The sequence below is a fragment of the Antechinus flavipes genome, chromosome 1 (genome assembly GCF_016432865.1).
Source record: "Antechinus flavipes isolate AdamAnt ecotype Samford, QLD, Australia chromosome 1, AdamAnt_v2, whole genome shotgun sequence".
Classification (NCBI taxonomy): Eukaryota; Metazoa; Chordata; class Mammalia; order Dasyuromorphia; family Dasyuridae; genus Antechinus; species Antechinus flavipes.
Window position 1 is genome coordinate 19,555,817 of NC_067398.1, and position 14,174 is coordinate 19,569,990.

Sequence of the window (14,174 nt, forward strand, 5' to 3'; positions counted from 1 at the left end):
CCAAACAATCCTGCTTGTTCACACATACGACTTCCAACTCCTCCCTTCCCATTTCTGCCGAGGCTGCTTTGAGATCTGGGATGCTCCTTCTTCTCATTTCTACCTTTGGGAATTCCCAGGACTACTTCCTAAAGCAGGTTTTTTATCATCTCCTCAATGATAGGTCCTTTCTGTCCCTCCAGCACACTCTGACCCCTATTCCTCCGTGTCACTTAGTATTTTTTGTCTTTTCATCCCAAGTACAGGGCTTGGGGCAGAGTAGTCCCTTAACAAATACTAAGGAATAAAATTGTGGAATCTTTAGGATCTTTAGGGTCAAGAAAGATTTTTATTTTCTACTTTCTATCATGAGTCATTTAATAAAGTTTCATTTAATTAAATCCATCTGGCTGATCAAATGTCATATTAGCAATAATTACAATAGGGAGCAACTATGTAGTACCTGCTGAATACTTTGCAAATATTATCTTATTTGATCTTCACAATAATTCTGGAAGAAAGGTGATATTATTATAAAATTATAATGTTATAATGTATTTTTATTGTACTATTGTACTATTACTTATTGTATTTTTGTATTATTGTTTGTACTATTAATTAATATTATTATATGTAATATACATAATGATATTATGTATATAATGTATTGATATTATAATATAATAATGTAATATATAGTATAATAATATATTATATATGTATTATATTTATAATAATAATATTATAGGTGCTAGTTGAGGAAACTAAGGTAGACAGAGGCTAAATGTTTGAAGCTGGATTTGGAGAGATAAGGTAGGGGAAAGGTAGATTCTAAATTGTAGAAGGCCTTGAAAGACTGACTAGGACACAAGAAAATACCATGATGGCCATGATGCTCATTTGATGGCAGCAGGAGGTATAGGTCGGAAAGGGGCGAGAACAAGGGCATGAGTTTGGGGGGTTAGAACACCGGGCCAAAGGTATCCTCAGAATTCTACCCAATTAGCTCCCTTTGCCAGACACAGAAAATACCCCTATAGGCTTTGTCACAGTCTGTAATGAACAGCATTCTGCACAAACACACTAAAATAGGATACATTTCAATTAATTAGGTTTCCGGAGGAGTAATGTGATATTAGTCTTTGTCATTAAATCAACATTAGCCTCTGCAGATGTTCCAGATGCTTTAATCCCCCCCTTCTTTAGCCTCCCCTCCTTCCTAGCCTCATAATAAAACCATGCATCAATTGTAAGAAAAAGTAATCTTTAAGTAAAAATAGGAATCTATATTTTAATTGTAAATGTCTAAAGCTTAGGGCCTGGAGATTTCCTTAATGGTGCATTTGATGTGACTTGTTATTCTTACATTTGTTTTCACAAGCTTAGCATAAGGGGGGTTTAAAGGTTTAAGTGAGGCCCATAAATTAGATTTTCCTAAAGAAATCATGTCCTTGACATATTTTTTTCATTATCTGAGAAGAATGAAACAGATTTTTTGGTTAATTAGTGCTAAGACATGTATTTTGCATTAGCATTCAGTTTACCAAAATGGCTTTAAAAACTGGAACAGATGGTGGAATTATAATAACTTTTGCTTATGATTTGGGTTAAGAATAGAGAGGCAGGAGGTTTCTACTTTTGCCTAACTTTTCCATAGCGTTAATGTTGATCATATATTTATTCTGTTTTCCTAGGGAAGGTGTAAACATGCTCATTTTGCCTGAGCTCAGCAGGGATGAGTTTCTGGAGTGGAGGGGGGCCTGGGGAGCAGGGAATCGCCACACGACCATTCCTAAAGGTCCCCCTGTATGTCAGGCTGTGGGTTATATTTTGGAAATACAAATACAAAGAACAGAGCAAGACCAGCTCCATCAGGTTTCCTTGAGGCAGGGAGGTGGCTCAGGGTACAGGGCCCAGGCCCCCAGCCAGGAATTCTTGACTTCCTAAGGACTGTTCCTCCCATCTGGAATATAAGCAACTAGAGAATAAGGATTGTCTCCCTTAAAAAAAAACCTGCAGGGTTCTGACTCAATGGAGTAGTTTAATAAATGCTAGATCAGTAATCCCTGCTTTTTCACTCACAGAGTCATTTGTGAAGTTGATTTTTAACCCAAGTATAGAATTCTACTTTTATGCTTATTAACTATTGTGTGCTTCAATCTAGTCTGCTATCCTTGCTCACTAAATATTGATTAAATATTAAATTAATTATTAAATATTAAATATATGGGAGCAGTTGGGTGTGGAGTGGATAGAGTACCAGCTCTGGAGTCAGAGGAAGTAAATTCAAATTCAGTCTCAGATACTTAACACTTATTAGAGGTGTGACCCTAGGCAAGTCACTCAGCTGCAGTTATTTTGCAAATAACAACAACAGCAACAATGATAATAATAAAAAGACCTATTATGTGCTGTGTTTTTTGACTAATCTATATTTTTTATCTTTATCTAAATGATTTCTAAAAATTTTAGGTAATATGACTTCATGGAAAAGGTCAACTCTTGGGCCTAAAATGACTTAATCTCTGTCTGCCTCAGTTTCTTCAATTTTAAAATAAGGACAATAATGGTAGGTACCTCAGAGGGGTATTGTGAGGATTAAATGAAAAAAATATATATGTAAAGCCTTTTGCACACACCCTGGGTACATAGTAGGTGCTTAAAAAATGCTTATTTCTCTTTTTTCCTTTTCCTTCCCCAAGGAATAACTGGGATTTAGATTTGGAGAAGCAATATGGTAGTGTGGATGGGAATAACTACTCTTTGTTGGCTTGGTATTATTTATGGGTTAGTTATAAAAACTTTAGAGCTTGAGAAAAACATTTCAACTGCTAGTTACTTCTCTTATTCCCCTTCCCAAAGCCTCCCTGTAGAAATGGATGAATGCTTTAGTAAATTGTGGAAAAGTACAGGTGTTAATTAGATAGCATTCAAGAAGAGCATTGAAATTCAAAGTGTAAAGAAGGGGGGACTCTTTTTCATCACCTGGCTCCCTTAGCCAAGAACCTTGCTTACTGCCATAGATGTGTATTCCTTATGCTCCACTCTAAGGAAATATTCAGATTTTTTTTCTTTAATCTCACTTTGGTGGGGGGCCCCTAACTTCACTCCCACTCAGCTCTTCTGGGGTGAATATTTTCTTACCTTTTCTACCTCCTATTCCCTCCCCTAAGGCTTTAAACATACTAAAAATCAATTAACATGATTAAACCTTTTGCATAATATCAACTTTAGGAGCTTAAAACTCCACTAAGGCTTTTGGAAGAACCTGTATTTCAATATTTCCGAATTTTAAAAATGATATCAGCTCTCTAAAGGATAAAGGACTGGGCCTGGGATCTTATGGGTCCCGAGAAATGATGGATAAGGAAACTCCTCTGCAACTTGGAGAGCTGCCTAGGGTCACACTGCCAGTCCATGTCAAGGGCAGGAGCTCCAAGCAAATCCAGCTGGCTCCAAGGCAGACTGTCCCTCCAGTACTTCAAAGTCTCTTAAAACACAAAGAATGATTTTTTTTTCCTTTATTCCCATTGCTTAGTCCTTCTTTCCCCCTTCCAAAATGGTATCAACAAGTAAGTCACATTTATGATGCACAAGGAACTAGGGATAAATTGGCCAAAAAAATCCCCCGTCTTTAAGAAGCTTTCATTCTGCTGCAATTCAAATATATCTAAAGGCATGTGTGTATATGTGTATACACACATGTACATCTCTATGTATTTTATTATTATTATATTTATTATTATTTTTCATTCATTTTTCCAGTCATATCTGACCCTTACTGACCCCATTTGGGGGATTCTTGGCAAAGATACAGGATTTTCTTCTCCAGCTCCATTTTCCAATATCTCCATGACAAAGGCAGGTTCTGCCCCTCCATCCCTTTTCCCAGGACTCCTCAGTCTCCATTTGATGATTTATTCCTCCTCCTGTCCCCTTCTAGGCAGTATTTAATGTTGAAAGACAGGGAATAGAATAGAGAAATTTATTCTCCACAATTCCTGATTCTAAAGATGTCTGCTTTTCAAAACCTTGGAAAAGTCCTTCGCGATCTCTTCAAATATTTAGATGAGACAATGATTCTTCTGGAAATGATCAATGGAATCATTTTGAATATTCCTGCTGTTCACTCCAGAGGAACGAATCAGAATACACAAGCTTCCCTAGACAAGTTTTATAAGACAATAGGCCATCCAAATGATCTTCCAAAAGACCTGTTAAATCCAAGAAGGCACAGGAAATTCATTCTTAATATTTTTTAAAGCTAGAATATTAGTTATGGGTCAAATTTATGAGAATGGAGCTTTATTTTTATGTGCCACATATCTCTACTTTATAATACATCGGGGTCCCTTATATAATCACCATTTATAGTACATTTATGCCCAATTGAAAGGATATTCATAAAGGAGGCAATTCTAACTACTGAAAAGAACATTTGACTCCTAATGGGAACGGCGCTCTGACCGGTCTCCCAAGCTCTAGTCTCCACTAGGAATTAACCACTTGGATATTTCACCTACACAAAAACAAGAGAAAAAAATCAAATTCTTAGGCTTGGAAGGGGAAGTCAGGAGTGTAATCAAACCCAATTCATCCTTGAACTGGGTTCCAATATCTCTGACAAGTTGCTTGCCCTGCAGAGAGCCCATTCCACTTCTGGACATCTCCAAGTATCCTTGGGATTATTTATAAAATTTATTTATTTATAGAATGGCAGAAATACGCTCTTTGATTCAGTGAGGATGGTCCCTGTCTGGAGCCTGTACAACTCTTCCATGTGAGAACCATGTGGAGCTATTTCCCTAAGCCACCTGTTTAATATTCATGGACACCCCTGGGACACACAGGCTGTCTCTCACCCCTCAATTTTGCTCCATGAACAGTCCCCCTCCTCCTGCGGTCACACATGTCACCGATGGTGACTTTTACATCAGTTCTTGATAGCAGTCATCATTAGACATAGAATGCAGACTGCTTCTGCCAAGATTGTGATTTACCTCTGCTTTTTTAGGTCAGCTTTATTTTTGAATCTTCCAGGTTCATGGTGTTTTATGATTGTAAGTCAGAGAACCTCATGGGGAAAATATTTGTGTTGAAAAGATTGATTTTTGCAACATGAAGTTGGAGGTCTTTCCAAACACTGATTCCTCCTAAAAGTGAGCCGTCCCCATTGCTTCATCCTATTAAATAAATTCTGAGCCTTATTAGGAAGGCACAAAAAAAGCCTTCTATTAAAAGGATGGTTATTTGATGTCATGCAGAAAGACAGGCTGGCTCATGCTGTAGCATGTTTCCAGGTCTCTAAGCAATGTAACTTGCCAGCTGAATTCAATGGCTATGATCAATTAGGATGCAAATCTGTGTATAATAAACACAGACAATTGGACAAAAGTGCACTGCATATATTTTATCAGATTTTCCTCTCACTCACTGTCATCCATTACAAGAGGAAATGGCACTATTAAGAGATGAAAGTTGGTTTTTCCTGGCCATGAGATGAGAGATAATGTTAAACTTGTTAAATTAACTCTTGTTTTGAACCTGAAAAAAGCTATAAATTCAGAGACTATTGATTTTTTTGTGATTCTGGGTTTAGTACAATGTTCCCTTTACTAAATATCTCCAAATAATTCTAATGAAATGATTTCATCTGCAAAAGACAAATAAATGGGAAGGACAAATGCTTGACTATTCACTGGTTTCTCCAGGAGACGACTGGACAAGATGGCTGCTTTATTATGAGATTTTAAAATTCTGGTTATCTTCCTGAGCTCCAGAAAGATAATCCTGGACAAACTCATGACCATGGTACTTGGAAGGGGAAACAACTTGACTGCTAGGTACTGCTTTGGCTTGCTGGTGCATTCAGGATGGGAGTCACTGCTGACACAAGATGAGGGAAGAGCTCCAGAATTTGCATGTGATAAAAAGAAATGTTCTTAAGGGTTTTTTTTTTTTTTTTTTTTTTGGGGGGGGTGTGTGTGATGGTTTGCTTTTGAAGTAACTCAGCTACAATTCATGAAAATGGAATGATCATGCCTTGAACAAAGTGGGCAGACTTCCTACAAGTTATTCTAGCCAGATATGAGGGTTTACCTTGGCCAGCCAAGATCCAGAAATGATTCCTCCTAAAAGTGATCCATCCCCATTGCTGCATCCTATTAAATAAATTCTGAGCCTTATTGTTTTACAGGACAAAAGATATAGAACCAGATGCTTCTAGTCTTCTGGATGCTCCCCTTGTGCAGGGCTGATTAACTAGCTGAGGGGGGATCAGAAAGATCAGTTATTAGGCATTCTGGGAAAACTCCAAATTGTACTTGGTAAGTAAGGGGGAATAATTAACCTTGACAAGAAGTAAGGGGGATCAGGGTATCAGAGATTTAGAAACAGAAGGGATCTCCCCTCTGCCCCTGATTTTACAGATGAAACCTAGAGGAGTTGGATAATTTGTCCAAGGTAATACAGACAAGAAGGATTTCAACGCAAAGCTATTTTCATCTTATCATGATGACTTACATATAAAGGAGGCATTTGGATTTGTAATGAAGGATGGACAGAAATCACAGTGTCAAGTGAAGGCTTGATACATGGAATGGGGAGGGAACCTCTGAATCTGGGCTCTCTAAAAGGGGAATGGATTGTTGGGAGAGGGAATGAGCTCCCCATCAATGAGCTCAGGAGGACCTGAGTTCAAATCTGGACTCAGATGCTTAATGTTTCCTTGCTGTGTGACCCTGGGCAAGTCACTTAACCCCAATTGCCTTAGCAAGAAAGAAAGAAAGAAAGAAAGAAAGAAAGAAAGAAAGAAAGAAGAAAGAAAGAAAGAAAGAAAGAAAGAAAGAAAGAAAGAAAGAAAGAAAAAAGAAAGAAAGAAAAAAGAAAGAAAGAAAAAAGGGAAGGAAGGAAGAAGGGAAGGAAGGAAGGAAGAAAGAAAGAAAAAAAGGAAAAAAAAGATCCATTTTGACTTTTCCTATCAAGGTCTATGATTTTATAATTGTAGCTCATTGATTCAATCCAGAATTAGAGAGGAAACAGATGAAGAATGGAAAAATAATCTTTAACTCATTACAAATGGATTCTGAGTACAGGAATGGGCATATAACAAGTGCTTAATAAATGCACCTTGGTTGATTCATTGGTTAATGTGTACAGGATACCTATTTTTCATCTAATAGATGACAGAGAGGTTTCAAAATTGGAAAAATGTTCATCTGCCCAAGAAAGCCTGCATCTATTTATTTCTAACTATGCATCCCTAAAGGTGTTGGGATTATTTGAACTCTCAATCAAGTGCAGATTCTTCTTTCTAATAGGAATTAATCTTTGGAAAAATGATCAAAAGGTTTCATAACAACAGGTAAATTTGGTGTCAGAGAACTTTTCAATTTTCATAAACAGAGCTGAAACAGTTGCTCAAAGGTCAGGGATGGGAGAAAATTATGAAAATGGCATTAATGAACATCTATTATCTGGGTAAAACATTAGCTCAAAACTAATCGGTCTAGATTTATACCACTATGTGTCACAAAATCAGCAGGAATCAAAATGGGAAATGGGGTACAAAAGAAAAAAAGATAAAATTCAATATTGATCTGTAGCTCACCTGATGGGATGACTGATAGGGTAATTAGGTGGACTCATGATAAATATCCACAGATGATGAAAGCCTTATAAAGGCATATGGTGTTCCAGACTTAAAACCAGAGCTTACCCCAGGCAACACAGTTAATAAGAAAAGTTATCCAATGTTCTCCAACTAAAGGTACTTTGTGCCTTTCTCTTTGACTTCCATATTAAGCCTTAGAATATAATCCCTTTCTAATCCACATTTCCTTTCTAGCCCTCACATTATCTAAAATAATATCTTATACCAAGAACTCTTAATAATTATTAATGGAATGAAAATAGACTCCATCAGCAAAATATGATTATGAATCATAAAAAAGATGAATTAGATGTTTCCGGTATAAATTGTAGAGAGTATTATCATACAGAAATGGATTGGATTCGATTCTAATCCATCGTTTATATAGCACTGACTATGAGAGTGTAGACTTGGGAATCAAATCCAGATTCTCTGACTACCTATGTGATCTGGAGCAAGTCACTTTAAATCTCAGGTCTTAGCTTCCTTATCTAAAAATGGGAATATTGGACTGATGACCTCAAAGACCCCTTACCAGCTCTCAAACTTTGAGTGTTAGGTAGTCTCTGAGGTCCTTCCAGTTTCTTAACCCATCATCAGAGACTTACACGGCAGCACTGACTCGTAAGATCAAAAAAAGCTGGAAGAAACCTCCAACCCTCCCATTTTATAAGTCAAAAAATGGAGCCCCATAGAAATTACATGATTTGACAAGGTAAAATATCTAAGCCCAAATCCTCTGACCCGAGAAGCAGAGATTCGTCCACTCAACCACAAAGTTTTCTTCAATTTTTTTATCTCCCTCTTCTTTTCACTCCAATTCATTTTTCTTCAGTTCCCTGATTCTGTCTTAGAAAAAAGAGCCTGATAAATGTATTCAGATGAAGGCATGAATGACAGAGAAGTGCATCATGTTACTCCTCACAGCAGTATTTTTCTTTTTAAAGGAACACCTAGTGATTCAAAGCAAAGTAATGAATTTTTAATCATGAGAGCCCAGACATCAAAACAAAGGTGTAAAGTGGTTTTTGTCCAAGGGCAGGGGATGGGGAAGGGGGTAGGGCCAGAGAGGCCTTCGGGGTCTCCCCGTAGGAGATCAAGACTACTTTACCCAAGCCTGAGGTCTACCATGCTCAGAACCAACTGAGTCTTGAAAGTGAGAGGAGCCCATGGTTCAGTGATAATGCAGTGTTGTATAAACAACTGAAAATTGAGGGAGGAAGCTCTCTGGATCCCATTCAAATACTTGCGCATGGAAATACATACTAATGAACTTAGCATTTACTGAAGATGGAAAAACTTACAATAATTTAGGCCAAATTGCTTTAACATAAATCATTTTTAACCTGAGTTTTATGAATTTGCATCTCTGATGTAATGAAGCTACAGCAATAAAAACCTGGCTAATGCCTTCTGAGGAGGGAAAAAAGAAACTGGACAGTGCTTTATACATGAAAAAATGAGATGCAGCCTATCATTCAACCTTGAACTCAACAACTGGCACTTGGCAGTAATAAACGTTCACCTGAAGTTGGCTCGATTCAGGAAAACATTTATTGAAACCCATCTCTTACCGGGCATTTTCCTAAGGGCTGAGGAGGAGGAGGAAGTGAAGGACAAGGTCTCTGTACTCTAAAAGGGCTCAGAAAGGAGAGAGTTAATGATCAGTCAGAGAAGGAGCCCAAAGTGCAAAGAACCAACATGGACAGTTGCAAGAACAGGCTTCTCCACCCAGGTTTTATTTCTCTTTAAAGGGCGGCTCAGTTTAGAGATGAGATAAAGGCTGTGGTTACAGCTTACCTAGATTTTAGCAAAACTCCTGATAAAGTATTTGCTGCTATTTTTGTGCAAAGACTGAGAGATGTGGAAGAGCTAATAATCCAATGATGGAACCAGTGGATGGTACTCCTCAGAAAGTTGTTGTGAATGTCACCATGTCACCTTGGAAGGAAGCCTTCTGCGGGGTGCCCCAGGCCCTTCGCTTGACACTTTGTAGTTTGCCGTGTTTATCAGTGACATGGACATCGACATGCACAGACGGCATGTTTATTAAATTTGCAAATGATATAAGGCGACCAGGAATAGCTGTTAAATGGATGATTGGGTCAGGACTGAAAGCTCCTGACAGGTGAGACTCAATAAGATGAATGTGAAATGGGATAGATGTAAAACTTAGTTTTGTGTTTAAGAAATCAACTTTTTAAAGTAAATGACAAATGGGAAGGGTCCCTCTAACTAGGGGTGTTCCACAAGGCTCTCTCTCCCCACCCCCTTTTCCACTCTTTCCCTCTCTAATTCTCCCTCATGATCTCATCAGCTCTATTCAGTAGCTAACATGGCAGCCCTTCTTCTTGCTAAAGCCAATCCCTCCACCTGTACCTCTCACACCAACAGCAGATTGTAGCCCCCTTTCCTCTTTCTAATCATCAACCTTTCTCTTTTTACTGTTTTCATGACTTCAAACACGTGCAAATTTCCTATATTCTTAAACAAACAAACAAAAAACTTTTCCTAAATCCTAGCATTAGCTCAAGCTATTGTCCTATATGTTTCCTTTTTTCCTCAAAATTCTTGAGCTATGTACACTTCCCTCCTCATCCCGTTGTAATAGGGCTTCCAATTTCATCAACTGCAATTATTCTCTCCAGAATCACTACTGATTTCTTGATTGCTAAATCTAATAGTCTTCCTTCCTTCCTTCCTTCCCTCTGTCTTACACACACACACACACACACACACACACACACACACACATCACATCAGCTCCCATGGATTTTAATATCACCATATTTCCAGCCCTAGTCTGTCCTGAGCTTTAGCTTGTCATAACTGATTCCTCCGTGGACATCTTAAACTTGGATGTACTGAGAACGCACTCAGCACAATCTCAAACCTAATACATGTCAAACACAATGCATCTTTTCCTGCAAACTCAGTCATGTTCCCCACTTTATTTTTTTCTGTTAAATTTGCTCTTTCATTCTCCTGCTTGCAACCTTCTCATCGCTCTCACCTCCCAAAGTCAATGTTGCTACACTATGTCATTTCTATCTCCGCCACATCTCTCACAAGGGATGCTTTGTCTCTACTCACATGGCCACTTCCTTAGCATGTCTCACAATTGTTGTTGTTCACTTGTTTTCAGTCCTGTCCAAGTCTTCATGACCCCATTTGGGGTTTTCTTGACAGAGATACTAAAGCAGTTTGCTATTTCCTTCTCCAGCTCATTTTACAGATGAGGAAACTGAGGCAAACAGGACTGATTGACTTGTTCAGTCACATTAAGTATCTGAGATCACATTTGAACTCAAGAAGACTCATCTTCCTGACTCCAGACCATCTATTGAAGAGGCAGCCACTTAACTCGTCATCATATATCCCTAATTGGTCTCACTGTTTACTTTAAGTCTCTTCCCTAACAGTATTTTCCTCATTGCTTCTGAAATGATTTTATTAAAGCCCAGATCTATGCAATTCCCTCCCGTACTCCTTAAAAAATACTGGCGACTTCTGGTTGCTCATAGGATAAAATGGAAACTCTCTTGTTTACTTTACAAGTGCGTTATCATAGGAATGAAGAGCCAGAGAGTATGTAGGGTTATAAAGTTTACAAAGGGCTCAATATCTGTTATCTCACTGGATCCTAAATCCTAGGTTAATGCTACTATAATCCCTATTTTACAGATAAGAAAACAGGCCACATTCTATTAATAGTACAACTTTATAATTAATATTTAAATCTTATTTATTAAATTAAAATTAATAATATTTAATTAATACTATCATTTATATTTAAACTATCTCCCATGCTTAGCATGAACTCCTTTGACTCCATCTAATGAAATTTTATTGGAATTAAAGTATTTATATTCATTTAATAATATTAATTTAATCTCATTATTATTTAATTTAATAATATATAATGAATAATATCATTTATATTTAAATTGTCTCCCATGCCTGACAGGAATTCCTTCCTCACCTCTATCTAATGGAATGTTATTGGAATAATTCTTGATAATAATAGCATTTCTGTAGTACTTTAAGATTGGCAAATCACTGCTTTACAAATGTTATCTCATTTGATTCAATAATCCTCTAAAGTAGATGTGATTATTCATTCCTCTTTTACAGATGAGGAAACTAAGGCACAGAAGGAGTAAATGAATTTCCAAAGCGACATATTTAGTAAGTCTGAGGCAGAATTTGAATCCAGGTCTTCTGGACTTGCCCTCTATCCCAAATGATCTTAGATTATCTACTTTATTCCTTTGTTCTTTTTATATTTATTTCCCACAGTGCTTATTGTCTCCACAATTAGGATATAAACACTTTGAGGGTAAGCATTTTCATTCTTTTTTTTTTTTTTTGAATCCCAATGTCTAGCACATAGTAGGAGCTAGTGATGTTCATTGTTTCTTTGTTAGAGAGCAGTTCTGATAAAAGATAAGGGAACTCTGATGGACTATTTGAAATTAACTGGAATCATCACTTGGATAAACACATTCAAAAGAGTTCATTCATTCATATATTCATTAAGAATTTAAAAAAGGCGGAGCTTTCAATAAAGTTGGTGATGGATGGCACCTGGCCTATCGGGAATTTTGCTTTCACTTTCACTTTTCCAGAAAGAACGGGGATTAGCAGGAGAGAGTCCCGAGGAAAGCCATAAGGAAACCGAGTTTCACTTTTAGGAAATCTGTTGGAAGGAACCCAGGAGGAGAGATTTGGCCTGGAGACTAGGGTGAGGGGCAGTCAAGTATCGGAAGCAGAGTTCGGTTGGTCCCCGGAGGGCAGAAGAAGAATAGGAGGCACAAAGAGGTCATTTAAAGTCTTTGTAAGGAAAATCTTCCTAACAATAAGAAATCTGCATAAACAGAAAGGGTCGCCGGGAAAATAAATAAATAAATAAAGTTGTATATGCCTTCTGGGGGAGGTCCTTCCTGCACAGACTAACTGGGCTATTTAAAGGATGGATTGGAAGTCTGGTGAGACCCAAGCCAGCAGAGTTCTGGGATTTTTCTTTTTTTTCTTTTTTGTTTATTTATTTATTTATTTTTTGAAGGCTTGTTACTCACAATGCTCATATTAGATGGGGGAGATTTTTATTTCTTGTTGTATTGACTCTTTGTGACCCCATTTGGGATTTTCTTGGCTAAGATGCAGGAGTGCTTTGCATTTCCTCCTCCGGTTCATTTGACAGATGGGGGACTGAAGTAGACCGGGTGAAAAGACTTGCCCAGAGTATGAGGTCATTTTTGATGACCTCAGGAAGATAAGTCTTCCTGACTTTAAATAGAGTGCTCCATTCACTGCACCCTCTCATTGCCCTTAGGTGCCTGAAGATACTGAGGGCTATTTAAGGATTTCACTGCATTTGGCAAGCGAAAGTTCATCAGAATAGAAGCCTGTGGGAGTTCACAGGAAGGAGGAGTCACTTCTGGGAGAGAGAGCAATTCTCCTAAAGGATAGGAAGGGAAGTCGTTAGATGAGGCTTTCCCTAGAATGAGAACGCTACAGAATCCATTGGAAAGGGTCCCTCACATTTATGGGGCCCGAAAATTTGCAAATGGGTACAACATGGCGACTTGGCTAGGAGGCAATAAAATGCGCATTTTACAGTGAAGGAAACTGAGACCCGCTGAGAGTCTGAAGGGACTTTCGAACCCAAGTTTCCAGATCGGCAAGGCAGCCAAAGCTGATCTTCTCATCCCCAGTCGAATCCGATCTCAGGAGACGGGCTCGTTTTTAGAGAGGTCCTCCGTGACATGCCTTCCCCATTTTAAGATAATTGCCTGAGGGCACAGTTGACCCCCCCAAACTAATACAGTGTTTGGTGGGGGGAAAAGAACAGTGGATTTGAGGTGGGGAAAAACAGAAACAAAAATAGCTGAGAAAAAAATCTCAGATGTATCATTTGGCCGCAGGTCAGAATGTCCAATTTTGGAGCGGAGCAATCTAGTCGCATTAGCACCCGGGAAGAACTGTTTTGTTTGGGGCCTCACTTTACTCCATCTATTAAATGGGGGACAATAAGATCTACTTTCCGAGATTTCCTGGAGGATGAGATGTTGATGCATGTTTAGTGTTTTGCAAACTTTGATGGACAAAAGCCCTAGATAGTATCAGAATCCCTTTCTCTGGAGTCACAAGCTCCAGGTTCAAATTCTGCCCGCAATTCCCCTAGTCTCAGTTACCCTCTGTGGACAATGGAGTAAGACTAGAGGGACAGCGAGGTGCCCCACGACGCCGTCTTTATTTACTAATGGGGTACCAAAGAGCAAGGGACTTATTTGCGGAATGAGGGTGGGGCCTGAGTTACTGGGATGGCTCCCGCTGAGCCTGAGCTTGCACGCCTTCCTTTAGAAACACCAGGAATACGTACAGCTCTTGCAAGCTTTGCAAAAAGCAACTTTTAGCGGGAGCTTGAGCTGACTTTGCACCTAGGGCAAGCAAACAAGTGGCAGGGAGCCTGAGCTGCCCTTGCACCCGGGGAGCAGAAGCATGCAAAAGGCGGGAGCCTGAGCTGCTTTTGCACCCGAGG

General features: G+C 38.6%; 1 protein-coding gene across 1 annotated transcript in view; it reads right to left on the minus strand.

Moving 5' to 3' along the window:
* The window catches only part of FHIT (fragile histidine triad diadenosine triphosphatase), a 1,008,280-nt gene that overhangs the window by 658,638 nt on the left and 335,468 nt on the right, over positions 1 to 14,174 (minus strand). The gene's annotated exons all lie outside the window — the stretch shown is intronic.